Genomic DNA, 26,804 nt, shown 5'->3' with positions numbered 1-26,804 from the left:
AGTGCAGATAAGATGATGAGAAATAACTGTTAAGAGGGTTATGTGTATTCTGGTATTGTGAGTGGAAGAAATGATATTTCAACATTAGGGGTATTTGGGTCCAAAAAATTACAAGGTAGGTCATTTTTGCGGTTTATAAAAAAAAGGGTCATTTATCTGGTTTGACTTTTTGAGAAGGTCATTTTTACAAAATTCCCGTCATATTAAGCTGTTAAAAGGCAAACACAGGACAACCCGAGGACACATTTTGGAAGCAATTTTTGTTGTCTCTAAGTCCCCCTTTGAGTGCAAATCTTGTGTTGACATCATTAGCATTGGCTAGTCATGGTGCACTTGGAGTGGATACCCAAGATGAGTCAACCACTCCAAAGAAGGGTTCCCAACCATCCATGGCAGTTGGGGGTTTGAACCAAAGGGGAGTTGTAACTCCTCAATGGGAGTAACAATCCCCAAGAGACCAATTGTAGTTGCACTTACAAGAAACACGAACTCTCCCCGAATTTTGGTCTCTCATTCTCAAGAATTACATTCAGCTTTGTGGAAATTAACAAAGTATGTTTTTATAGTATGCTTTAGACCAATACTATAATCTTGATCAGGGGAATTTGTTTTTCATGATAACGATAATGTGCATATGTTGCCATCCTTCATCTTGTAATTCACTGTTGCTTGCCTGGACTGTTGAACACAATTGAAAATATGCTCATCGGCAATTGACATTGTAATGGAGATGGAAGTTGATACTACAACTGGGTTAAAAGAATGTGGTACTATCTTGATGAATGGCAACTCTGGAGTAATCGGATACCCAATTCTTCATTCCTTCATTCACCTATCTATTATTTTCTTATCTTTATTCTCAAATAAATTTTAAGAAAAGCATTTGCTTTCGAGCAAGAAATCTATATATTTATGGGTTATCTATCTTCAATGAGTTGTATCCTTTTTCCCAGGATCCAAACATGACCCGGGAAACAAACAATCGGAGAGTCTGAAGCGTTGGTGGGCAACAAGGTTGGTGTTTTTCCGGACTCTAACAGCATCACCTCTCCATCTCTCACTTTTCTCTCTACCCTATTTGGATGCATAAACATGCCTCTCTCTTCACTATTTCTAGCTGTAATTTCCATTGTCATTCCAAATTTAGCAACTTTTTCCACGAAGTCCCCAAGAACCCACCAAAACCAAAACAAGAGAAAAGGGTATGGAAAATACATTTTGCTTTATTTAGCTTTTGTATGGTGGGTTCGTTTCTTGTGAGTTCTTTATCCACAATATCTCCTCCATTAATTCCTCCCCTGATGATTTTCGGTATTTTCTTCTGAGAGAGAAAGACCTAGCACCATTGATTATTTTTTTTGTCTTCGAGTGTTGGAAGATGTGCCACAGTTTTGTGGGATTCTTGGTTGTGTATCTTGGGATCATAAGGACCCATGTCCTGTCTAAGACTGATTCTACCGATGGTATCTGGCATTAATTTATAAAGCTGATTTTTTGTGTAAATATTCCTTCATGTCTGTTTGTCATCTAATGTAGACAATATTAATGTATGCTGAATGGGCTGGAGAATAAACTGAATGCAATGCCACTATCAAGGGTCTGTCAATTTATCCATGGAACTTAAAGAATTTTGCATGTTTGGTTGTCAAGAAAAATGAAGGAACCGTTCCATCTTTAATTCCTTTGTTCCTTGTGTTGTTCTACTAGATAATATACACTACTGTTGTCGAAGGTTATTTTGTATCTTTAATGAGTTCGAATAGAAAATTTTCTGAATTGAGATTGATGTATTATGGCGAAAAGGCCTAACCTATGTTTATGTTCGGGATCTGGGATTATAAATTTTCATATTTATTTGTATACCATTTTGGTTTTCTCAAACTTGCAATTAACTTTGATGTCAAGTTTGAATTTAATAGTTGTTATTTGAGACTTTGCTTAGTTTTTTGATTTTTCAGGTTTTCTGATAAGGGCAAACCTCGACTCTAGATAGAGTTGTTTTATTGCAACTTAGATTAAAACCATGGAAACAGTCTCTTCATAATGCGGGGTTAAAGCGCTGTCAATCTGTTCCTGGACCCTGCAATCACCAGGGGAGACTTGTTAGCTTGTCATTCATAATTTTTTTTAATGGTAGAACAATTAATGGCCTTGTAATACTAAACCATTTCTATGCAGAGGCATGTTTAGTCGAAAGTCTGTGCTGAAATGTCTCATGGACCAATAATGTGCTCTCTTCTATATTAGTTTTTTTTTTTTTTTTTGGCTTTGTTGGACCAGAAGTGAAACTGTAAGAGCTCTATGATTTTGAAACCCAATGTTTTAAGCAGGAGCTGAATATTAACTGTTGCATTAATAAGCTAACCGAGGGAATAGGGATTACATTACTCCCTCATCCACTAAGGAATTTTTCAAGTTGTTGAATCAAAGTCCTTAACATTGTTGAATGCTAGGTGTGCATAACAGCATCCAGGTGGTGAATTTTCTACTGCAGCTATGCCTCACATAGTCACATATGCTTTTTTAATTAATTTTGCCATGTCTTATGTTACTTAAGTGGTCACCTTGGGAAAGAGAGTAGGCCACAGCTTAGGCTTGCCTGTGTCTCTGATTAGGCCTTTAAGGTGTACCAGAAAAGGTAATGATGGATGTGTAAACTTCTTCACCTTCATGTATTTCCATTTGGTCTATGTTTTCTGCTGCTGCTTTGAGCCTATATGTGCCTCAATAGATCTAGTCAATGAAGCTGCTTATAAGACAATAATCTTTTTTCGACACGGACACATATCGGACATGCATTTTTTTTTTCTCTCTATAATAGAATTGACAGCTGTGGTGTCTATTAAACAGATTCTGATGTTGCAAACTATTTATTGCAGTCTCTGCCCTTAATGTGATGTATAACAGCTTAAATTCTCCTTCAAAACTAAACGTTTGGAAATCAAGTGGTGGTGACCCTTGCGATGACTCCTGGGAAGGGATCACTTGCTCAGGCTCAGCTGTTAAAGAAATGTAATAAAGAGTCAATACTTGCATTTATCAAATCTATCTGGTGATTAGAGCTTTCTGTTTAAAATTTTAATACAATTTATTTGTGAAATTTCTAAATGGCACTTTTCCTGGTAAAACCTTGCAGAAGGTTGTCTGGCCTTGGACTCACTGGATCAATGGGCTACCAGCTGTCAGGCTTGACTTCTGTCACCTACTTGTGAGGCCCAGCTTCTGAAATAGGTGGATTTTATTTTATATATCTTCAACTGGAATTTAACCTGAGAATACCATTTTTTTTTGTCATAGTAGAGTGATTTGAGCCAGAATAACCTCAAGAATGATATAACATATCAGCTTCCTCCAAATGCAGTTCACATGTAAGTAAGCAGTGACTTCTGAGTTCATGCAGCATTTTCAGACGTGATAGCTTGTTTTTAAAATTGCAACATTTTTCTGTATGGCACTTGATGAACCTTAAATTTATTGAAAATAATCTTGTGAGCATTATGTGCAGAGATCTTTCTGGAAATGGCTTCACCGGTAATGTGCCTTATTCATTCTCTCAGATGACGGGCCTCGAATATCTGTAAGCAGACATATTTCATTTGTTCATATAAACTTCTCACCAGTTTGTATATTGTCTCAATATTCTGGTAATGGGTGTGCAGAGATCTTGGTCTTAATAAGCTCAATGGACAGTTGAGCGACATGTTTGGAAAACTTCCAAAACTTCAAATGCTGTAAGTATTACTAGCATTGCCGAAAGGTTATTTGTGTTACAAATTTCTCATCATAGAATAAATGTAAAGCGTCAAATCAGTTGAGTCACAATACCTTCTGGCTTTTGGGGAAATTCCTAGTTGTTATTGAAATAATATCTTTGCTTGCTTCTCAGTAAAACAGCCAGGATTTCCAGTGTATTGTTCTATGTCACTACACTGTTTATAAGTTCTCACTCTGTCTCTATCTGTGGATTCACCCTTGTGCACAGATATCTTGATGCAAAATTTGATCTATACAAGGTTCCGATTAATCCCTTTTCAAGCAATTATATATAGTAACAAAATTTGTCTCTTACAAGCAGTGGCGGTGCCACACTTGGCTCAGGGCGGGCTCAAGCGGGCTTGAGCGTACCCTGAACTTTTAAAATTTTTTTACTACATATATATAATATTTATAATGTGATAAACTATACAACTTTCTAAAAGACATGTATTTCTCCTCACTAGCCCCCTTAAATTTTTGAACATTTTTCTTTGCACATTATATATATATATATATATATATATATATATATATTACCAAAAATACTTATATTTTCTAATAACTATGTAATATGTATGGTTAATGTAGAAGTCATATGTTTGATGTTATCCTGAACATTTTATGTTTTAATTTGTGATGTGTAATTTAATGACTATATAAATATTTACTTAAATTTAATGACTATATACATATTTAATTTTTCCCGATCACTTTTCAATAAATATCCCTAAACATGATTTTCGGGGCTGCTGTTCCCCGAACCTCCATCAACCTTTGGACCCCATCCTATAAATTCTTGGCTCGGCCACTGACCAAGCCCTCCCTCAGCCCATTTTGTAGATCCGCCACTGCATACAAGATTAGGTTCTTTGTTTGAAGTACGGTACTTGACCTCATTTTTAATGGTGATAGCTCAAATTATATAGACTTTGTGATTATTTTGGAGATAATTATATCCATTCTCTTCTTATCCATGTTACGAATAGTAGTCCACCCTGAAATTAAAGTTATTTTTATCTAGTATAACAGCATTCCATTCACCACATATCCTGTGTTAATTTGAGGTACAGAGTTATGTTGTTTCCTGCCTTAATCTATAACGTAATAAGTCAAGTTGATTTTGGGATTCTACTTCTCTAATGTTATTGAGATTATGATATTTGGGTGTGTCAATGTTCTGACTTGCAGGGATCTATCCTACAACTCAATAACAGGCAATCTGCTGCAGAGTTTTGCATCGCTTAAGAGACTCTCCTCACTGTAAGAAGCAAGGAAATAATTCTATTGAATAAAAAGGAGATAAAAGGATTGACATTTGATTTTGTAATCCTGTTTTTTCTTCATGCAGGTATTTGCAAAACAATAAGTTCACTGGTCCAATTAATGCGCTTGCCAACCTGGACCTTAAGGATTTGTGGCGCAGTAGCTCAAATCTAAATTAAATTAATCTTGAGACCTGGACTATCTATGATAATTTTCAGTGGCTCTTCATCATAATTGAGAGCTTTTCTGTTGTGGTTGATGGACCTAGGTTACACAAGAGGGGGGGGTGAATTGTGTCCCCAAATTCCGAATAGGAATCCCCTTATATCAATTTCACAAATCAAGCACCACACCAAGCACACAAAGTGAGTCTTACTAATACAATTTCCCTAATTTATTTCCAAGCAAACTTGTAACTTAAGTATATAATGCGTCTAGATGCAAAATTCTGTCAATTTAATTATTGGCAAAGTATAGTTGCGCACAAATGGACCTATATGAGCAATATGAATAAATTGCACAATAGGAACCAATTGAAGCAAAGCTTCTAACAAGATAAGCACTAGAAAGTACTTAACTTGCAATTTTTACAGGACAATAGCAATATGAACAGAATAAACAATAATGTAAAGTAAATAAAATGAAACAAGTTATGTTAAATTAGAAGAGTTAATGAAAGCTGTAAAAGTAAAGCAAGTAAAGAACACACAAATAATTTATAGTAGTTCGGAGACCCTTCTCCTACGTCTACTACCTAGGTTCACCACCTAGGATTTTCAAACCTTCACTAAGGTGTGGCTTTTCAAGAGCTCCACAAAACTCTTATACAAGGGTTTCAAAATTACCCCAACTCTTCCAAAATCTCACAAATATAGTACCCGGTTTGGGTTTTACAAAGATAGGCTCAATGATTCACTCACTCAGTGTTTGCACTCAACAAACTAGGAGGAACTCTCAAGAGATTTTAAAGTGAAGCTCACGAATAGAAAATCGGATTTGAATTTAGAAGAGCTCACAAGAAGAAAAGATTCTTCACACCTGGAATTGCAATAGCAATCGGTGAAGATGAACAATGAAGATTTAGTTCTTCACACCTGTGTTTGCACTAAGCAAACGGTGAAGTAAGATAGAAGAATATTATATGAGCTTGGGTGAGAAATTGAGAGCAAGTAGCTTTGATAATTCTAACTCTTTCTTGTGTATTTTCTCTTGTGCTAAGGAGCTGCTTATATAGGCCAAGAAAAATCATGTTCCCACGATTTTAGCTCTTGAGATAATCATCCATAAAGTCAGCAATAATGTCTTGATTCTTCTCTTTCAATTATGAGATTTTGCCTTGTAAAAGTCTTCGGAACATGTGATAGAACCAACTTCTTTTGACTTGTATAAAAAGCTCCATGATTTTCTCTCAATTAGACGCATTAATTTGACACGTCAAACTATGTATTCAGCTTTGAATTTTGCACTTGTAACATAATCAACTTCAAATGTCAAAGTCTTCCCTCCAATTTTGAAAACATCCTTGAATTTGCCCCTTCTTTATTCATACAAGAATCATCTGCAAGATCTTCTCAATTTATTGTGATTTTGGTAAGTCAAAAAGAGAACTCCTTTATTTGATTTCCTTCTCCATAATTCATGGCTTAATGGCTTCAATCAAATATGTAAGTCTTTCTTTATTTGAAATCAAATCCCAGCCAACTCTCTCTCCAAATATCTTTGCATAGATAGGCTAATGTGTATGTAAGTTTCCAGCTCAAATAAATATCATATAGTCATATAATAAGTCACATAAATCAATTGAATAATAACATTTCGTAGCAATTTCAAACAGATATTTGGGCAACGATTTTGAGTAAGAAGAAGTCAACATTTCTTAGTCATGTCTTCATGAAAAATGTTTATTATGATGTAAATAATGTCTCTACCAAATTTCATCTTAATCCGAATTCATTTGATATAAAAATGATTAGTGAGTTCACAAGTAGGTATAAACCTCATCAATAAAAATCAATCTCAAATTCAATCTTAAATTCATCACATAGTGCATGTAATCAAATAGCACAATAATATTGGATCATCAAAATTAAAATGTAGGACGTTTGGTCCAACAATCTCCCCCTTTTTGATGATTACAAAACCTAGCATGTAGAAAGCTATTTGATATCAATTGAATTTGATACCAAACTTGAATGTATGAAATGTACTAATGCACATACAATTTAATATTTAAAGTTTGAGCAATAAGCCTTTAGGGCACTAAGCTCCCCCTTACTTCATACTTCACTCATTCCCAAATATAAAAATAAACACTCTCCCCCTTAACTCATGCACTAATGCAACTAATGCACTTTCTACATCATCAAATTTCTCCCCCTTTTTGTGATCAATCAAAAAAGGAAGTAGAAAAGGAGTTAAGTTTTTGGGCCTCGAATGCACATATACATACAAATGATATTATATAAAAACTTGAGATGAATAACCAATTTTCAGTCTCTCCTAATCAACCCGAAAATGGTACTGTTATATATACTCTCCCTAAATTATGCATATGAATCATACGTTAATGAAAATGCACAAAGATTTATTATTTGATCAACTAAGGAGCTTCTTTCATGCCTAATGCATCCCTAAGAGTATTAAATCTATCCTTAGGCAAAGGTTTGGTAAAAAAATCAGCCAAATTAAATTCACTTTCAACATGTTCAAGTACAATATCTCCCTTATGCACATGATCTCTTATGAAATGATGTCTAATATCTATATGTTTGGCTTTACTATGGTAAACGGGATTTTTTGTCAATTGTATTGCACTAATATTATCACAATAAATTGGAATGTGGTCAAAGTCCATATTAAAATCAAGCAATTGTTGCTTGATCCATAGCAATTGGGCACAACAACTACCTATGGCCATATACTCAGCCTCGGTAGTGGACAATGCTACACTAGTTTGTTTCTTTGAAAACCATGATATGAGCATATTACCTAAGAGTTGACATGTGCCACTAGTACTCTTTCTATCGATTCTACAACCACCATAATCCGCATCACTATATGCAAGAATATCAAATTTTGAGTTCTTAGGATACCATAACCCTAGTGATGATGTATCTTTCAAGTACCTAAGAATTCTTTTCACAGCCATTAAATGTGTTTGCTTAGGTTTGGATTGATACCTAGCACACATGCAAACACTAAACATGATGTCTGGCCTAGATGCAGTCAAGTATAAAAGTGAGCCTATCATTGATCTATACAATTTTTGATCTACTTCATTGTCATCAAGATCGGATTGTAACTTGTTTCCCACAGACATAGGTGTGGCACAACTTTTAGATGAATCCATTCCAAATCTTTTAAGCAAATCACGAGTATATTTTGCTTGATTAATATGAATGCCATGGGAAGTTTGTTTAATTTGTAAACCAAGAAAATAATTTAATTCACCCATCATGCTCATTTCAAATTCAGAATGCATGCACTTTGCAAATTCATTACACATGGATTCAAGCGTAGAGCCGAATACAATATCATCAACATACACTTGCACAATCAAAATATCATTACCTCTATATTTCATAAACAAAGTATTATCTATTGATCCACATGAAAAATTATTTTCAAGCAAAAATTTTGATAACCTTTCATACCAAGCTCTAGGAGCTTGTTTTAAACCATAAAGTGCTTTGTCAAGTTTGTAAACATGATGTGGGTACTTTGAATTTTCAAAACCAGGGGGTTGTTTTACATATACCTCTTCTTTAATTACACCATTTAGAAAAGCACTTTTGACTTCCATTTGATAAAGTTTAAAACCCCTAAAGCATGCAAAAGCTAAGAGTAACCGAATGGCTTCTAACCTTGCAACCGGTGCAAAGGTTTCATCATAGTCTATGCCCTCTTCTTGACTATATCCTTGGGCAACTAGCCTAGCTTTATTTCTAGTTACATTACCATTCTCATCCATCTTATTCCTAAACACCCATTTAGTGCCTATGATGGAATGATTTTCAGGTTTTGGAACAAGGTTCCAAACCTTACTTCTTTCAAATTGGTTTAACTCATCTTGCATTGCAATCACCCAATTATCATCACACAAAGCATCTTTCACAGATTTAGGCTCAATTAAAGACAACATAGCAAATGAGTTAAAGGGATTAGAAATTGACCGTTGGGACCCTTTCTTGGCTCTTGGTTGTCTTCCATCATACAAGTCACCAATTATTAACTCTTTAGGATGAGAACGCATGACCTTGTATCTTTGAAAACTCAGATCTTCTTGATCATTATGGACATCATCTTCATCATGCATGAGTTGTTCATCACTAGCATCTCTTGGGACATCTTTTTGTATAGTTGGAGATGCTTCTTTGTTTATTATTCCCTCTTGATCCGTGGCCTTTTCCTCTTGAGGTATTTCTTGAGTAACTTCTAAAAATGATTGAGGGAGCTCAAGTCCTTCCAAACCTGTTTCCCTATCTTTCTCATGCACATTAGAATCAAGTGAATTTATATCATCGAATTTTACATGTATACTTTCTTCAACACGTTTAGATGTAGAATTAAATACCCTATATGCTCTAGAGTGTGTTGAATAGCCAAGAAAGATTCCTACATCACTTTTAGCATCAAATTTATCTACATTATCTTTGGTGTTTAATATGTAACATTTTGATCCAAACACTCTAAAATAATCTACCATGGGCTTTTTACCATACAAAAGTTCATAGGGGGTCTTATTCAATATTTTTCTGATGGTCAATCTATTTGAAATATAACAAGCATTGTTTATAGCCTCGGCCCAAAAAGATTTTGGCAAGTCGTACTCAATTAACATGGTTCTTCCTAATTCTTGCAATGTCCTATTTTTTCTCTCTACAACCCCATTTTGTTGGGGTGTTCTTGGTGCACTAAAATTATGAGAAATGCCTAATGAATCACATAGCACATTAAATCCATAATTTTCAAACTCACCCCCATGATCACTTCTAATTTTTACTACACGCAAATCATGTTCATTTTGCAACCTTTTTATAAGATTTTCAAAAGCATGTACCGCCTCATTCTTATGAGTAAGAAACACACACCAAGTGAATCTAGTAAAGTCATCAACTATCACAAATGCATAGCATTTTCCACCTAAGCTTTTAACTCTACTTGGTCCGAATAAGTCTAAATGCAACAATTGAAGTGGCCTAGATGTACTAACAACATGTTTTGATTTAAAGGACTCTTTAACTTGTTTACCTCTAATGCATGCATCACACACATGATTTTTATCAAATTTCAACTTAGGTAAACCTCTAACCAAATTATTTGCACACAATTTTTGTAATGTAGATATACCAATATGTCCTAACCTTCTATGCCAAATCATAGTACTTTCATTTGATGCAAGTAAACATGGTATATTTTCACTACACAAGGAGTCAAGATCAAGCACATATACATTCCCACTTCTATAACCAACAATAACAAGTTCTTTCCAATTATTTTTAATCAAACATTTGTTTCCTTTGAATTTCACAACGTAACCCTTATCTACCAATTGACTTATGCTTATCAAGTTAAATGATAGACCATCAACATACAACACATTATCAATTGAGAAGCAGTTGTTACCTACGGATCCTATTCCTAGGATCTTACCCTTGGAGTTGTCCCCAAAAGTGACATTACCTCCGTTTTTCTTCTCAATAAATGATGTGAAAAGTGTTGTATCTCCAGTCATGTGCCTTGAACACCCACTATCCAAGTACCATGTCTTGGACTTAGATTTAAGACTCACCTGTCAAATTAGATTCAAACAATCTTAGGTATCCAAATCTTGGATCCTTTAGGGTTAGTTTTCACATTGACAAGTACATTTACATTATAAACATTTTTGATATAAGCATGCATATCTACATCATTTATGCCCTTAGGCACCCAAAATTTTCTCAAGTGCACTCTTCTAGGCTTTGAATGTGAAATTCTAGCACCATTGTGCCTAGGCATATGGGCAGCTACTCTTGAAGTACTATCCATTTTACTTGTGCCACTAAAACCTGCATTCAAACTTTCCTTGAGTTTCATTGGATCATATCCAATTCCACTCCTATCCAAATAATGTCTTTGAGATGATAAAAGCATATTTAATTTTTCAGAACTCATGTTGAATTTAGAAAATTGTAATTCTAGCATTTTATTCTTCTCCCTTAATTCATCAAGTTCATTTTGCATGGAAGAAGCATTTGATAACATAACACTTTCATGTTCATCCCAAGATTTCAATTCAGATTCTAAGTCATGCAATCTAGCTTGTAAATCATCAAACTCATACAACTTTTTAAGCTCTAAATTTGTGTAAGAGTCAACATGGGACTCAACACACTTGTGCTTCTCAAGCACTTCGTTCTCCTTCTCTAACTCAATAACCTTAGCACATAGTGCTTCAATTTCATGTGTATGAGCAGATTCCAATTTCTTTAATCTAAAATTTTCTTTCTTAATCAATTTATATTTAAGAAGTAAATTTTCATGTTGCACATACAATTCATCAAAAGCATTGGATAATTCATCATTAGAAGGGTTTTCTAAATCACTTACCAACTCATCTGTGGGAGATGAGTTTCTTACTTCTTTTGCAACCAAGCACAAATTTGCCTTGATCTCCTCTTCTTCATCACTTGAAGACTCATCCGAAGACTCGTCCCAAGTGGCCTTGAAAGCTTTCTTCTCCACCTTTGCCTTACCCTTGAATCCGGTCTTGGAGGCCTTCGGACAATTAGCTATCATATGTCCTAGTCTGCCACACTTGAAGCATGTAGGATCTTCTTTATTCCTACCTTTTCCATGTGCCTTACTCTTGAAGCCACCTTGCTTCTTGAACTTCATGAATTTACGAAAATGCTTTGCTAGTAAGGCTGCCTCCTCTTCATCATTTGAGCTATCCTCATCATCCACTTTTAGAGCTATTCCTTTCTTCTTTGGCAGCTCCTCTTCATCCTCACGACTCATCATATCCAATTCATGTGTCATAAGAGAACCAATGAGCTCTTCCATCTTCAAGGTTCGGAGATCCTTAGCTTCTTGTATGGCTGTGACTTTATCCCTCCAAGTTTTAGGCAAACTTCTTAGAACCTTTTGCACTTTCTCTGCATTTGTAAAAACTTTTCCCAGAGACTCAAGATCATTGCAGATAGAAGTTAAACGTGCAAACATATCACAAACAGGTTCATCATTCTTCATTTTGAACATTTCGAATTGATGTACAAGCATATTTATTTTTGAATCTTTAACCTGACTTGTACCTTCATGTTTTAACTCAAGCATATTCCAAATTTCTCGAGCATCTTTACAAGTTGATATATGATTGAACTCAGATCTAGATATAGCACAATGAAGAACATTTATAGCCTTAGCATTAAGACACACTAGCTTTTTCTCATCACTAGTCCATTCACTCCTATCCTTCTTTACTAAATTTTCACCTTCCTTTTTCATAGGACAATGTGGACCATTTTCAATTACATCCCATAAGTCAAGATCTAGTGATGTCAAAAAAATTCTCATCCTAGTTTTCCAAAATCCGTAGTCTTTACCATTGAAGAATGGAGGACGGTTCATTGAAAGACCCTCAGTCTCACCATGAGATAATGTGTAAGCCATCTAAGCTAGTAGGGTGTTAATCCTAATGTCTAGCCAAACCTTGCTCCGATACCAATTGATGGACCTAGGTTACACAAGAGGGGGGGGGGTGAATTGTGTCCCCAAATTCCGAATAGGAATCCCCTTATATCAATTTCACAAATCAAGCACCACACCAAGCACACAAAGTGAGTCTTACTAATACAATTTCCCTAATTTATTTCCAAGCAAACTTGTAACTTAAGTATATAATGCGTCTAGATGCAAAATTCTGTCAATTTAATTATTGGCAAAGTATAGTTGCGCACAAATGGACCTATATGAGCAATATGAATAAATTGCACAATAGGAACCAATTGAAGCAAAGCTTCTAACAAGATAAGCACTAGAAAGTACTTAACTTGCAATTTTTACAGGACAATAGCAATATGAACAGAATAAACAATAATGTAAAGTAAATAAAATGAAACAAGTTATGTTAAATTAGAAGAGTTAATGAAAGCTGTAAAAGTAAAGCAAGTAAAGAACACACAAATAATTTATAGTAGTTCGGAGACCCTTCTCCTACGTCTACTACCTAGGTTCACCACCTAGGATTTTCAAACCTTCACTAAGGTGTGGCTTTTCAAGAGCTCCACAAAACTCTTATACAAGGGTTTCAAAATTGCCCCAACTCTTCCAAAATCTCACAAATATAGTACCCGGTTTGGGTTTTACAAAGATAGGCTCAATGATTCACTCACTCAGTGTTTGCACTCAACAAACTAGGAGGAACTCTCAAGAGATTTTAAAGTGAAGCTCACGAATAGAAAATCGGATTTGAATTTAGAAGAGCTCACAAGAAGAAAAGATTCTTCACACCTGGAATTGCAATAGCAATCGGTGAAGATGAACAATGAAGATTTAGTTCTTCACACCTGTGTTTGCACTAAGCAAACGGTGAAGTAAGATAGAAGAATATTATATGAGCTTGGGTGAGAAATTGAGAGCAAGTAGCTTTGATAATTCTAACTCTTTCTTGTGTATTTTCTCTTGTGCTAAGGAGCTGCTTATATAGGCCAAGAAAAATCATGTTCCCACGATTTTAGCTCTTGAGATAATCATCCATAAAGTCAGCAATAATGTCTTGATTCTTCTCTTTCAATTATGAGATTTTGCCTTGTAAAAGTCTTCGGAACATGTGATAGAACCAACTTCTTTTGACTTGTATAAAAAGCTCCATGATTTTCTCTCAATTAGACGCATTAATTTGACACGTCAAACTATGTATTCAGCTTTGAATTTTGCACTTGTAACATAATCAACTTCAAATGTCAAAGTCTTCCCTCCAATTTTGAAAACATCCTTGAATTTGCCCCTTCTTTATTCATACAAGAATCATCTGCAAGATCTTCTCAATTTATTGTGATTTTGGTAAGTCAAAAAGAGAACTCCTTTATTTGATTTCCTTCTCCATAATTCATGGCTTAATGGCTTCAATCAAATATGTAAGTCTTTCTTTATTTGAAATCAAATCCCAGCCAACTCTCTCTCCAAATATCTTTGCATAGATAGGCTAATGTGTATGTAAGTTTCCAGCTCAAATAAATATCATATAGTCATATAATAAGTCACATAAATCAATTGAATAATAATATTTCGTAGCAATTTCAAACAGATATTTGGGCAACGATTTTGAGTAAGAAGAAGTCAACATTTCTTAGTCATGTCTTCATGAAAAATGTTTATTATGATGTAAATAATGTCTCTACCAAATTTCATCTTAATCCGAATTCATTTGATATAAAAATGATTAGTGAGTTCACAAGTAGGTATAAACCTCATCAATAAAAATCAATCTCAAATTCAATCTTAAATTCATCACATAGTGCATGTAATCAAATAGCACAATAATATTGGATCATCAAAATTAAAATGTAGGACGTTTGGTCCAACAGTGGTTGATTTACCCTTCATATTCAAAATAATGTTCTGTGAAGCAGCAGAATATATATTTCTTGAATCAGGTGTGATTTCAATTCTGCAAAGCTTATTTAAATTGTCTAGCATTTACTTTTTGATTCTTAAAGAATAGACATTCGGGAGTCCAAGGATTAATGATTTGGCTGTCAGTCTAGAATTTATTATTCTCCTGCTTCCTATCGATGAGACTATTTGGTGACTTTTATGAATCTGTTCAGAAGTTGCTAGGTGCACTTCCTTTTGCTGTTTGATTCTTCAGGGTTAGAAGGGGCCAAAAAAAAAAAGAGAGCGAAAACAAAATCTCAAGTTGAATTTTGAATCTTAGAAAGTTTTGCTGGCTCTTCTTGTATGATTGCTGAATAAGTTAATAAATTGAATCAAGTGAAACATTGAGTATGGAAGTTATAGGCGAACATATGTAGCCCAGTGGTAGAGTTGCAGGGGTGCAACTTAGAGGGTACATGTTCAATCCTTGGAAACAATCTCTTCACATATTATGTTGGGGTAAGGTCTATGTACATTCTGCATGTCCTCGACCCCACCTACTAGGGAAGCCTACTAGAAGAGTTATGTTCAAGCTATTCTGATGAACTTGAAAATAAGCAAAGTTCAATTGGTACAAATAGTAGTTACAGATTTTTAAAACCATATAAAGCAAGCTCCATTTTATGCTGGCAGGAACGTTGAAAACAACCAATTCACTGGCTGAATCCCTGATGAACTGAAGGAAATTGATAACTTAAAGTAAGTATCTTGTTAATTTTTTTTCTTTTACATAGTGCTTGAAAAGTTGTTTCTGTTGATTGTATTGTCTTTTATGTAGAACTGGTGGAAATTCTTGGTCAAAAGGGTCAGCTCCTCCACCTCCCCCTGGTGCACGTCCTGTTTCGGAAAAAGAGAATGACCCAGAGAACGGCAAGAAGTCTGGTGTCAATGGTTTAGCCATAGCTTTATCAGTTGTGGGTACCCTAGTGGTTCTCGCACTTCTGATTACTCTATTCTCAAAGAGAAAATCTACTGTATCTCCACATTTTCTTGATGAAGGAAGGGCCAGCCACCGTAGAGCATTTTCTTCCCTCTCATCTCTAGAATTATCGCATGACGTACCCAAAGATTACCAAGGTAACTTTCCTATGCTCCAATGTTTTATTTATAAAACATGACTTGAATTTCCATATTAGAGTAGGCGAGCCATCAATTCCTTTGCTTATTTATCTAGTAGACGAAATCCATGTCCATGTCATAGAGTTTTAACCATAATGGGAAAAAATGTTTTTCATTAGATATTATATGTTATCAACTTAGGCCACATTTATGCTGATTACCAAGGGAGTGAAATAAGTTGTTCAAAATCCAGGGTCTAATGCAAAAAATGAACCGGACAATGTTCAGATGGTCTAATCTGGTTTTGTTTGTTATCAACCCTATTGGGGTTTTATGATATTATCTTATCACGGGGTTGCACAAGTCCAAGACAACTTACATACATACATGAACAATAGAACATCTGTTTGTGTGCTTATTTATATACATATAAAATGAATTAATTTATTTAATATTATGATAAAAATCATATGGTCTTATTCAGTATGTTGAAAAAATGATCAGAAGAAAACAACTTATACAATGCGATTCAATACAAACCACTCCCTTTTAGTAGAATCCGGCATGCCAAATGAAAAGTTGGGGTTTGTGTCATTTTTCGCATGAATATAACATCTTCTTCAATGGCAAGTCCTTTTCAGCTACGATCTTTGGATTTTCAGTTTAGCTCAATCAATAGATTAAAAAATACATATATGAAGCTCAAACATATTAGATACTGGTCTTCCATACCTTTTTAAAGTAATGGCTCACCATACCTAATCCTTCACTAGTTACCGTTTGCATGGTGCCTGATCTTTTTGATAGTCTTCCTCAGGTTGATAGGTGTGGTTAAATGATTATTGTTTATAATACCCTTAATTGAAATATTTCAGCTGGTCTTTCGTGGTCTATTTTCTCCTTATTTTCAATGGCATGAATATTATTATTGTGTACTTCACCTCGTAATTTGACTAATTTGATGTTTTATTGATTGCAGATTTTAAATCACTGGATTCATCCGCTCCAAATGATATTAAGTCCTTGCAAAAGTTTCCTTCAGTCAAGAATTTGATAAGTGATAGGGTGCAATCATTTAGTGACAGTGAATTTGCGAATTGTCTGATGGCAAAAAGAAGTACGTCTATTCATGCAACAGCTTATTCTTTAGTAGACTTGCTTTATCATATCTAGTGGTTCATATTTATTGATAGGGTGCAATCATTTAGTGACAGTGAATTTGCGAATTGTCTGATGGCAAAAAGAAGTACGTCTATTCATGCAACAGCTTATTCTTTAGTAGACTTGCAGACTGCTACTGCTAATTTTGCAACATATCCTGATGGGAAGGTAAACCACTCTCTCCTATTCCTTCTCCTTCTGCCACTCAGTTTACCATAACTTGTTTATTATGGAGTCCAATTTCTGAAAACTCTCTCTAAAACCCTTCTTACAAAGTAGTTTGGCCTTTTGCATGATGAAAACTGCTTAAAGAACCACTTATATAAAAGCAAATTCTGAGTAAGTGGCTTACTTTTTTTGGGTACCTGTGCTGATATTTTATTAATGGCGTTGGGTAAAATTTTCAGCGGAAACTTATGAAAAATTGTTTTTGCTTCTTGTTGGGTGCTAAGAAAGCCTAGCTCCTGCTTATTGTACAGTTTATGCTGTCTTCTTCAAGCAATTTCAATTAACACAAGAAGCACCGCCTTATGCAAAGACAATGCAAATTGAAGCTGGAATATGGTTATTTGTTCTTCTAAATAATTCTCATATCATTGCCACAATTGAATTACGACAGCCCTTCCTTTTCTTATTTGTTTTTGTCTTACATTAATGCACAGACAAATCTTTGTTTTTGGGCTGTCATGCTCTGTTCATTTATCATCCTTAAAGTTATTTGGAGATAATATTCTCTTATGAAGTGGTAATTTTTCTTCTTCGAATCCCTCTTATCCTTTTCAGGAAGATTCTGACATAGCTTCACATTTCTTTTTGCTCATAAAAGAATCTTTGCTCTCAAGTTCAAAGTAGTTCACAATATTTTGAGTTATCTGTGCTCAATATGGTCATTAGACAAGTCTAGAAGCATTGAAATCTTGAATAAATTATAAAAATTTCAATTTGATCTTTTTTTTGCTTAACAGGTTCTAGCAGTGAAAAAGATTGATTCTTCACTATTTCATGGGGGGAAGGGAGAAGAATTTTCTGCGATTATTTCAAACATCTCTAGAGTTCACCATCCAAGCATTGCTGAACTTTTTGGCTATTGTTCAGAGCAAGGACATTACCTCTTAATATATGAGTATTTCAGAAATGGTTCACTTCATGATTTCCTGCACTTGTCGGATGACTTCAGCAAACCTCTTACTTGGAACACCAGAGTCGGGATTGCTTTGGGCACTGCAAGAGCTGTTGAGTAAGTTAATACGTGAACTCTATTGTTCTGGAATGATTTTTATATTTATTGTTCATGGCGAGAATATCCTTATTGCATGGTTTTAAAATTTGTTTGCTTGACGATGGAGAGAGGATGTGCCCCTATTTTTCTTTTTTTCCGTGAAGAAGAGGGACCTATCTTCCTAACTTCGTTAGAAATCCTCATTGAAGCAGAGAGAAGCTGTGGATTCAATCACATAAAGAATCTGCTACTTTTCTCGGTTAATGTGCGTAATCATAGATAACAGCTATTGGCCTAGTGGTATCCTACTCCTTAGGATTTGAACGTGGGTCATGTCTCTGGTTCAAATCCTTTCAAGTTAATGATTATAATATAAAGAAAAAAATGACAACAACACTGGCACTTGAATGTATGAACATTAAACTGAGATATTCATAGTAGTTTCCAAGTTACATTTTCCCTTCTAGAAGTTTAATGGCCAAAGAACATAAACTTTTAAATAAACTTTTAAATAATTTCAAGGATTTGAAGTTCCATGCAGTTCAATTTCCATAGACATGAGACTTCACTAGAGAGAGTTGGGTAATGGAACTTAGATTTCCTATTTTCATTAAGACAAAAAGGACACAGCTTACACAGTATATATATACATGTATCTAAGAGAACCAAAAGATAAAGGTCACCAATAGAGGTTGTACACGTAAGAAGAGAGAGACATTAACAAGTATAAGAGACATGATATTATAGCCGTTTGAGAAGCAAAGTAGCCGTTGTAGTTGAGATGTACACTCACGTGATAGAGTCAGTAGCTAAAACAGTAACCAGAGGTTAGCTAGTCTCAGTAGCAGTCTCAATAGGTTCATTACGCCCCCTCAAGATCAGGGTGCCATCTGACAAACTGATCTTGTCACGCAGCTGGAGGAACCGAGGACGTGGGAGAGATTTGGTGAGTATTTCTGCAAGTTGATACTCAGTGGGAAGATGTTGAACACGAAGGACCCGTTTGTGAACTAAGTCGCGCAAAAAGTGAAGATCAATTGCAATGTGCTTCATCTTGGAGTGATGAACTGGATTAAGATTTAGGTGAGTAGCTCCCAAGTTGTCACAGAGGAGTAAAGGGGAATGAGCTAAAGAGACACGAAGTTCTTTAAGAAGATGTGTAATCCACACAACTTCGGAAGAAGTGGCGGCTAAGGAGCGATATTCAACTTCGGTTGATGAACGAGCAATGGCCCGTTGTTTACGAGATCGCCAAGAAATAGGATTGGCACCCAGAAAAATGATGTAGGAGGTGACAGAGGACCGATTATCTGGATTCCCCGCCCAATCAGAATCAGAAAAACCACGCAAACGAAAACTAGGACTGGAACAATATGTAATGCCATGATGGATGGTGCTTTTAAGATAACAAAGCAATCTTTTTAAAACAAGCCAGTGACCAGTCTTGGGATGAGAAAGATATTGGGCTAACCGATTAACCGCAAAACTTATATCAGGACGAGTAAGGGAGAGGTATTGAAGTCCTCCAACGAGCCGACGGTAGAGAGAACAATCAGAAAGAGCAGTTCCAGTATGCTGAGATAGGTTAAAAGAAGAGGGCAGAGGCGTGTCAACAGGTTTGGCCCCCTCCATTTGAGCTCGTTCAAGTAACTCACGAATATATTTGTGTTGGCAGAGAAAAAGAGTGTCGGAGGAGCGGATTGCTTCAATGCCAAGAAAATAGGATAGGTCCCCTAATTCTCTAAGAGAGAATTGAGTGGCCAGAGCACTTGCAATCCTGTGAATAAAATCAACATTAGAACCTGTAAGAATGAGGTCGTCCACATAAACCAAAATATACATGATAATGGAATGAGATTTGTAGATGAATAAGGAAGGATCAGCTTTAAAGCTGATAAAACCAAGACCAAGCAGAGCATCGCGTAGAGCTGTGAACTAGGCTCTCGGAGCCTGTTTTAAACCATAGATAGACTTGCGATGAAGGCAGAGATGATGCAGATACTTTGGATCAATGAAACCTGGAGGCTGCTTCATAAGAACCATTTCAGTGAGAGTTCCATGAAGAAATGCGTTATTGACGTCTAATTGTTTTAAGGGCTAGTTATACATGACTGCCAAGGACAATACCTGGCGAATCGTAGTTGGCTTGATTACGGTACTAAATGTTTGGTTGTAATCAAGACCGAGACGTTGAAGAAAGCCTTGAGCAACCAAGCGCCTTGTAACGTTGAACTGAACCATCAGGTTTCCTTTTGATGCGAAACACCCACTTTGAGCCAATGGGTTTATGAGAGGGTTCGGGTGGAACCAAGGTCCAGGTGTGATGATTGGAAAGGGCAGTGAGTTCATCATTCATGGCTTAAAGCCAATGGGAAGACTTGAGAGCTTGATACACGGTGCGAGGTTCAGGAGATTCAGATAAAGGATGAAGGGTGCTATGGTGAAGAGATTTGGGCTTGTAAATGTTATGCATGGATCTGGTGGTCATGTTGTGGGTACGAGGAGGATCAGAGGATGTAGTAAGAGATGGAATTGGTGCGGAACTAAGGGCATTGGTAGTAAGTGGTGGAACTAGGGAAGGGTTGGAGGAACTAGGGGCATTGGTTGTAGAGAGAGGCATTTCGTAAGGCATGGATGAGACAGTAGTAGTCTCAGTAGGTTTATTAGATACAGTAAGTTCAATAGGTATAGGTATAGTACTAGAAGATGAGGTTATTGAAGAGTTGGGATTAGGTAAGATACCAGTGATAGGTAAGGTAGGGGATGCAGTGATGGATGAAGGTATGGAAGAGACATTTAGACCAGGAAAAGTGGATTCTCGAAAGACCACATTTCTTGAAAGAAAAATTTTTCCAGTGGAAGGATCATAGCATTTGAAACTACTTTGAGAGGTAGAATAGCCTAAGAAAAGACATGGGGCAGATTTAGGTTCTAATTTATGGGTAGCATAAGGCTTTAACCAAGGGTAACATAAGCAACCAAAAATGCGAAGTTTGTGATAATTGGGAAGATTATGGAACAAAAGTTGATATGGGGACTAAGGTGTGGTGGAAGTAAGAGGTAATCAGTTCATTAAATAGACAACAGTTTCAAAAGCAAAGGACCAAAATGAGGATGGAAGCTTTGCTTGACAGAGAAGAGCCTTTCCAGTCTCCACAATATATCTGTGTTTTCTTTCAACAAGTCCTACATGTTGAGGTGTGTAAGGTGGAGACTGCATCCAGGAGATCCCTAACTGAGTCAGTGTAGACTTGAGTTTGATGAATTCTCCACCATTGTCTGTATATAGTGTTTTTATTTTTGCTTCAAACTGTCTTTCAACTAGTCGTTGGAACTGTAGAAAGACAGAAAGAACATCAGACTTATTAAAGAGAGGAAACAACCAAGTATACCTAGTAAAGTGATCAACAAACAGAAGATAGTATTTATGACCAAGCAATGAAGTAATAGGGGCTGGTCCCCAAACGTCCGAGTATATAATATGTAAAGGACCAGTGCTTTTAACAGTAGATGCTCCAAATGGAGACTTGTGACTTTTATTAATATCACAGAAGTTGCATGACAGGGAAGATGAAGTTGAAATGTTAGTGGACAATCCAGCAGATTTTAGCAAATAAGAAAGAACGGCAGCATTAGGATGGCCAAGACGTTTATGCCACACTTCATCATTGAGCTTCTGAGCCACAAAAGCAGATTTTGATTTCAGGGAATTGAATTGATAAACTCCATCAATACATGGACCTTGAGCCAGAGTTGTTGCCAACTTCAAATCCTTAACAACAAAGAAATTAGGGTGAAATTCTATAAAAGTATTATTAGATTTGGTAAATTGATGAACAGAAATAAGATTTTTAGTAATATCAGGAACACATAGTGTATCAGTGAGTGTGAATGTCGTTTGAGGAGTGTGCATGTGACATGTGCCTTTGTGAGTTACAGACAAACCTGTGCCATCACCAATTTTTACTCCATCAGTTCCATCATACTCTGAGTTGATGGTGAGATTGCCAAGATCTGTAGTCATATGATGACTTGCACCGGAGTCAACTAGCCAAGGCTGAACAGGGAAGGGTTGTTGGTAACCAGTGGAGCTTGCTGCATAGTTGGCACTGGGTGTGTATTCATTGGCAAAAAATTTAAGTTTCCTGCAGGTTCTAGCAGAATGCCCAGGCTTTTCACAGATTTGACAAAAGATACGCGTTCTCGGACGATTACCTCCATGTCCGTTGCGATTTGAGTGTTGATAACCTTGATAGCCAGAACTGCCTGAGTTATTATTGTGAGATTGAGAGGGACCATTTGATCTGTAGTTGCCTTGTGGTCTCGAATTAGAGCCACGATAGTGATTGCAGAATTTCTTGAAAAGTTCTGTTGTTGTTGTTGAGCATAGTTAGCTGTGGCTAACAATTGAGATTGATTTTGTTCAAGCCTCTGTTGATATAGCTCTTGACTACGAAGTAAAGTTCTGAGGGCTTCATACTTGATAGGAGTTTCTCTGCCATTAACTGAATCAACCGTGCCCTTGTAGTCAGAGCTAAGTCCATTCAAAACGAAAATTACTAGATCCTCCTTGTCAACAGGATGACCAGTTAAGGCAAGTTCATCAGATACTTGTTTGACACCATTCAGGTAGTCTTCCACAGTCTTGTTGCCTTTTTGAGCATTTACCAGTTGCTGTTTCAGTTGAACAATTCTTGATCGAGATTTGTTGGCAAATAGGCTGTGTAGTTTGTCCCAGGCCTCCTTGCTGGAAGAGACCACCCCGAGAAGAGGCACAGTAGTTTCATGAAGAGAGGCTACAATCGCATTGACTAGTAAACTATCTTGACAGAGCCAGTGATCCTTGTTGTCAACTTCTGAGTCTGGTGGACAGGAACTACTTCCATCCACATAACCCAGGAGTTTGTAGCCACGAAGAACAGATACAAGCTGCAGTCTCCAAGCAGTAAAGTTGGTAGTTTTGAGCTTGATGGCAAGTTGTGAGTGACCATTAATGGCAGCAAGGGGCTTGCCATTAGAAGAAAGAGCAACTGCAGAAACATCCCCATGAGATCCAGAGGCCATGGAGGTAGAAGATGTAGTATCAAGATTTGAAGGAAAAAAAAATCGAGAGTTTAAACCTGCTTCGATACCATAATGGAACTTAGATTTCCTATTTTCATTAAGACAAAAAGGACACAGCTTACACAGTATATATATACATGTATCTAAGAGAACCAAAAGATAAAGGTCACCAATAGAGGTTGTACACATAAGAAGAGAGAGACATTAACAAGTATAAGAGACATGACATTATAGCCGTTTGAGAAGCAAAGTAGCCGTTGTAGTTGAGATGTACACTCACGTGATAGAGTCAGTAGCTAAAACAGTAACCAGAGATTAGCTAGTCTCAGTAGTAGTCTCAATAGGTTCATTATTGGGAACAATAGATACTTATTTTTGAGAACAGTCATCTCTTCTTCTCCGGAGAAATTGATGATCTGTAGTTCTGTACACATTCTACCTCCTAGAGGCATTGCTTCATCATGCTTTCGTCGATCACGAAAATTCCTGTCATTAAACTGTGGTCTAGCCCCAAAACATAGCTAACATCAAGAGACTTGGGACAGAGTCAAAACAGACTCAGTAGGTTTACTCTGATTGGGTTTGTAAAGATAGCAAATACAGAAATATTTAAGCAAATTTGCTCGCTCTCTATGCTTAAATATTTAAGCAAATTAGCTCGCATTCTATTATTAGCGTAGGCCATTACGGCTTATATCAGTAATGCATTAACATGCCTTTTCTAAAGATGGGTACGTAAGCAGTTGATGCTGAAATGCATCAAAATTGACCTATAGGTCAGGTTGGCTTCCAACTTTTAACGTACATGCATTTGTTTCATAATATCATATTTTCCAAATTAGGTCACTGTTAGCATTTTCATGAGATTGAATGGCACTAACATGTTGTGGTGTACTGTACTGTACATAATTCCACAATTGTTTACCTGATCCTGAGTCATGAATGTGGGATGTTTTCTGTGTCTTGCCTAAAGTATGTGATAACCCTATGTTTTTTGATACTAATAATAGTACCCTTTTTTTCCCTTCGGGCAATGCTTCCATACTCAGGTACCTCCATGAAGTTTGTTCTCCTTCCATAATTCACAAGAACATCAAATCGTCAAATATTTTTCTAGACTCCAAGCTTAATCCTTGTCTCTCTGACTATGGATTGGCAAAGTTTCATCAGGTTCTATTTCTTGAAATTTATTTATTTTAAGCGTACTTTCATCATGACTTGCTGCAAGTTCAAAAGTACGCAAATTACGTTAAAATTTTCTTATGCATAGGCCATGCTTAACTGCCCAGCTAGAAGTTTGTCTTTGTTTTGAAAAGTAACTAAATTTGGTACACTTTTGTGATTTGGTTAACTGCAAGTGGGGAAAATCCTGTAAAAAATTGATCATGATAACGTGCAACCACCTAGCCATGTCAGAGTTTACTGGAATGGAGTAGAGTCTATTTCTTTTGGGTTGTAAGTGGAAATAGATAAACCATTCTCAGATTTTACCTGTAAAAATCACTTCAATTTGGCTCACATAAACAATGCCAAGTATCATCTATGTTCGTTTCGTTATTTTTATTTTATTAAGGTAAACAACTCCTATGCACAAAACTCCCGCAATGAGTGGAGTTAGGGACAAACATGACCACATAATATGTGCAGTGATTGTTTACTGGAATTGAACTTAAAACTTCTATTTTACACCCCCACAACTCTACCACTGGATCACATGTTCGTCTGTCGTTGACGAAGAATTACGGGTTGTTAAACTTGACGTTCCATAGTTAAATTAGCTCAAATGAATTTGTTGGATGATCAGGCTACTGCATAATCTCTGAAAACCAATATGCTTGTAGTTTAATCTTTAGTCTCTAGGCTTTTTAAAAGTAATATTTTACATCTGCAGTGATTGCTGTGCATTGAAACATTTTTGGCTTCTTCAGAACTAAATTTTTTCCCAGTTTCCTCTTAATGAATTGAAATGTTTTCTGGTTGGCATTTGTCAGCGCACAAGCCTGAACCTTGGTGTAGGATATAATGCTCCAGAGTGCGCGAAGCCTTCAGCCTAAACGCTAAAGAGTGACGTTTATGGTTTTGGAGTGGTCATGCTAGAATTATTGACAGGCCGGATGCCTTATGACGGGTATTGTGTGATTGATATGATAATTTATGTGCTAATCTAGTCTATTTATCTCAAAATCTGAATTGTACTGCTTGCTTTTTTTTTCGGCAGTAAAAAACCAAAATCGGAACAAAGTCTGGTTCGATGGGCCACCCCACAGTTACATGACATAGATGCATTGTCAAAAATTGTTGACCCTGCTTTGCGAGGATTGTACCCTCCTAAGTCACTCTCTCGATTTGCCGACGTCATCGCCCTCTGCGTATAGGTAGCAACCAGCTTCTGATACCTTCTCTTTCATAGGAAATGTTTTGGGTACATATAGTACATTTCATCTGGGTCCTGATCGCCCGACATTGGCATCTAATGGTTCTTTTATCTCACTAGTCCTTACACGCGGGAACATTTTCGTTAAGTTTTCTAACATCTCCAGACCTCCAGATGGATTTTATTTTTGGTCTGAGTGCTGGATAAGAAGAGATTCTAACTTTGATTAATTAATCTCTGTTTAGAGTAGCCGTTCTGCGACTTCTAACATTCAGATTTTCATTATTAAGATTTGTGCATTGATCAATACTGTTGGTCTGGAACACACCATCTGATCATTGATGCGTGGTATCTCTCTTCTTTTTTTTTCCTCTCTTTCAACTTTTTCTCTAAATTTCCATTAACTCCTTATTTAAGGGATATAATGTCTGTAATATTTGAAATAAAGCTCTTCACTTTCTTATCATTGGTTCTTCTCTCTCCTCTTTTCTTTTTGTTCATCATATTGTATTATCTTCCAGTATATTAATAGATTATCTGAAACTCTAGCCTAAAAATCTAAAATTGTTAAAATGGTTATAGTGAGGTACATATATCTCTATATGGATATATTAATTTTTTTTTGTTTTTTACCGTTTATATTAATTTTTTGTTTTCTCCCGTTTATATATTGTAAATTTTGTCAAAGTAAATACGTATATATACAATTCTCACTTGTGCAACAGCAGTACTAGCAAGATCGTTTGACTAGGACCCAGTAGAAATCAGAATTGACAACACACAAAAAAAATTCATTAGTCAAAATATGCACTAATTGTTGGACCTAAGGTTCCACAATTTAGTTTTGATGATTGTACCATGCAATGTTATTTGATTCAATGCATTATGTGATGAATTTGAGTGTTGCATGAAATCGATTTTCATTGAAGTGCTTTAAACTTAGTTGAGAATTAGACAATCATTTTTATATCAAATGAATTCGGATTAAACTGAAATTTGGCAGAAACATTATTTACAACATAATGAACATTTTTCCTGAAGATATGATTAAGAAATTTTAACGTTTGCCGGCTCAAAATCATTGCTCAAATATTTGTCCTAAATTGCTGCGCAATGTTATTATCCGATTGATTTATGTGTCTCAGTATATGACTATATGATATTTGTTTGAACTGAAACTTTACATGAATATTCATATATATGTGATTATGTGTTCCATATTAAAATTTGGATTATTTGAACGTGATTAACCTATGTTTCAAGTATGAA

General features: G+C 36.0%; 1 pseudogene; it reads left to right on the top strand.

The window, feature by feature from the left end:
• Nucleotides 1-1,378: 1,378 nt before the first annotated feature.
• Nucleotides 1,379-25,782, top strand: LOC120007152 (annotated as a pseudogene).
• Nucleotides 25,783-26,804: the final 1,022 nt, after the last annotated feature.

The sequence above is a fragment of the Tripterygium wilfordii genome, chromosome 10 (genome assembly GCF_013401445.1).
Source record: "Tripterygium wilfordii isolate XIE 37 chromosome 10, ASM1340144v1, whole genome shotgun sequence".
Taxonomy (NCBI): domain Eukaryota; kingdom Viridiplantae; phylum Streptophyta; class Magnoliopsida; order Celastrales; family Celastraceae; genus Tripterygium; species Tripterygium wilfordii.
Note: the sequence above shows the minus strand (reverse complement) of the source record. Positions and strands in the feature narration are given on the sequence as shown.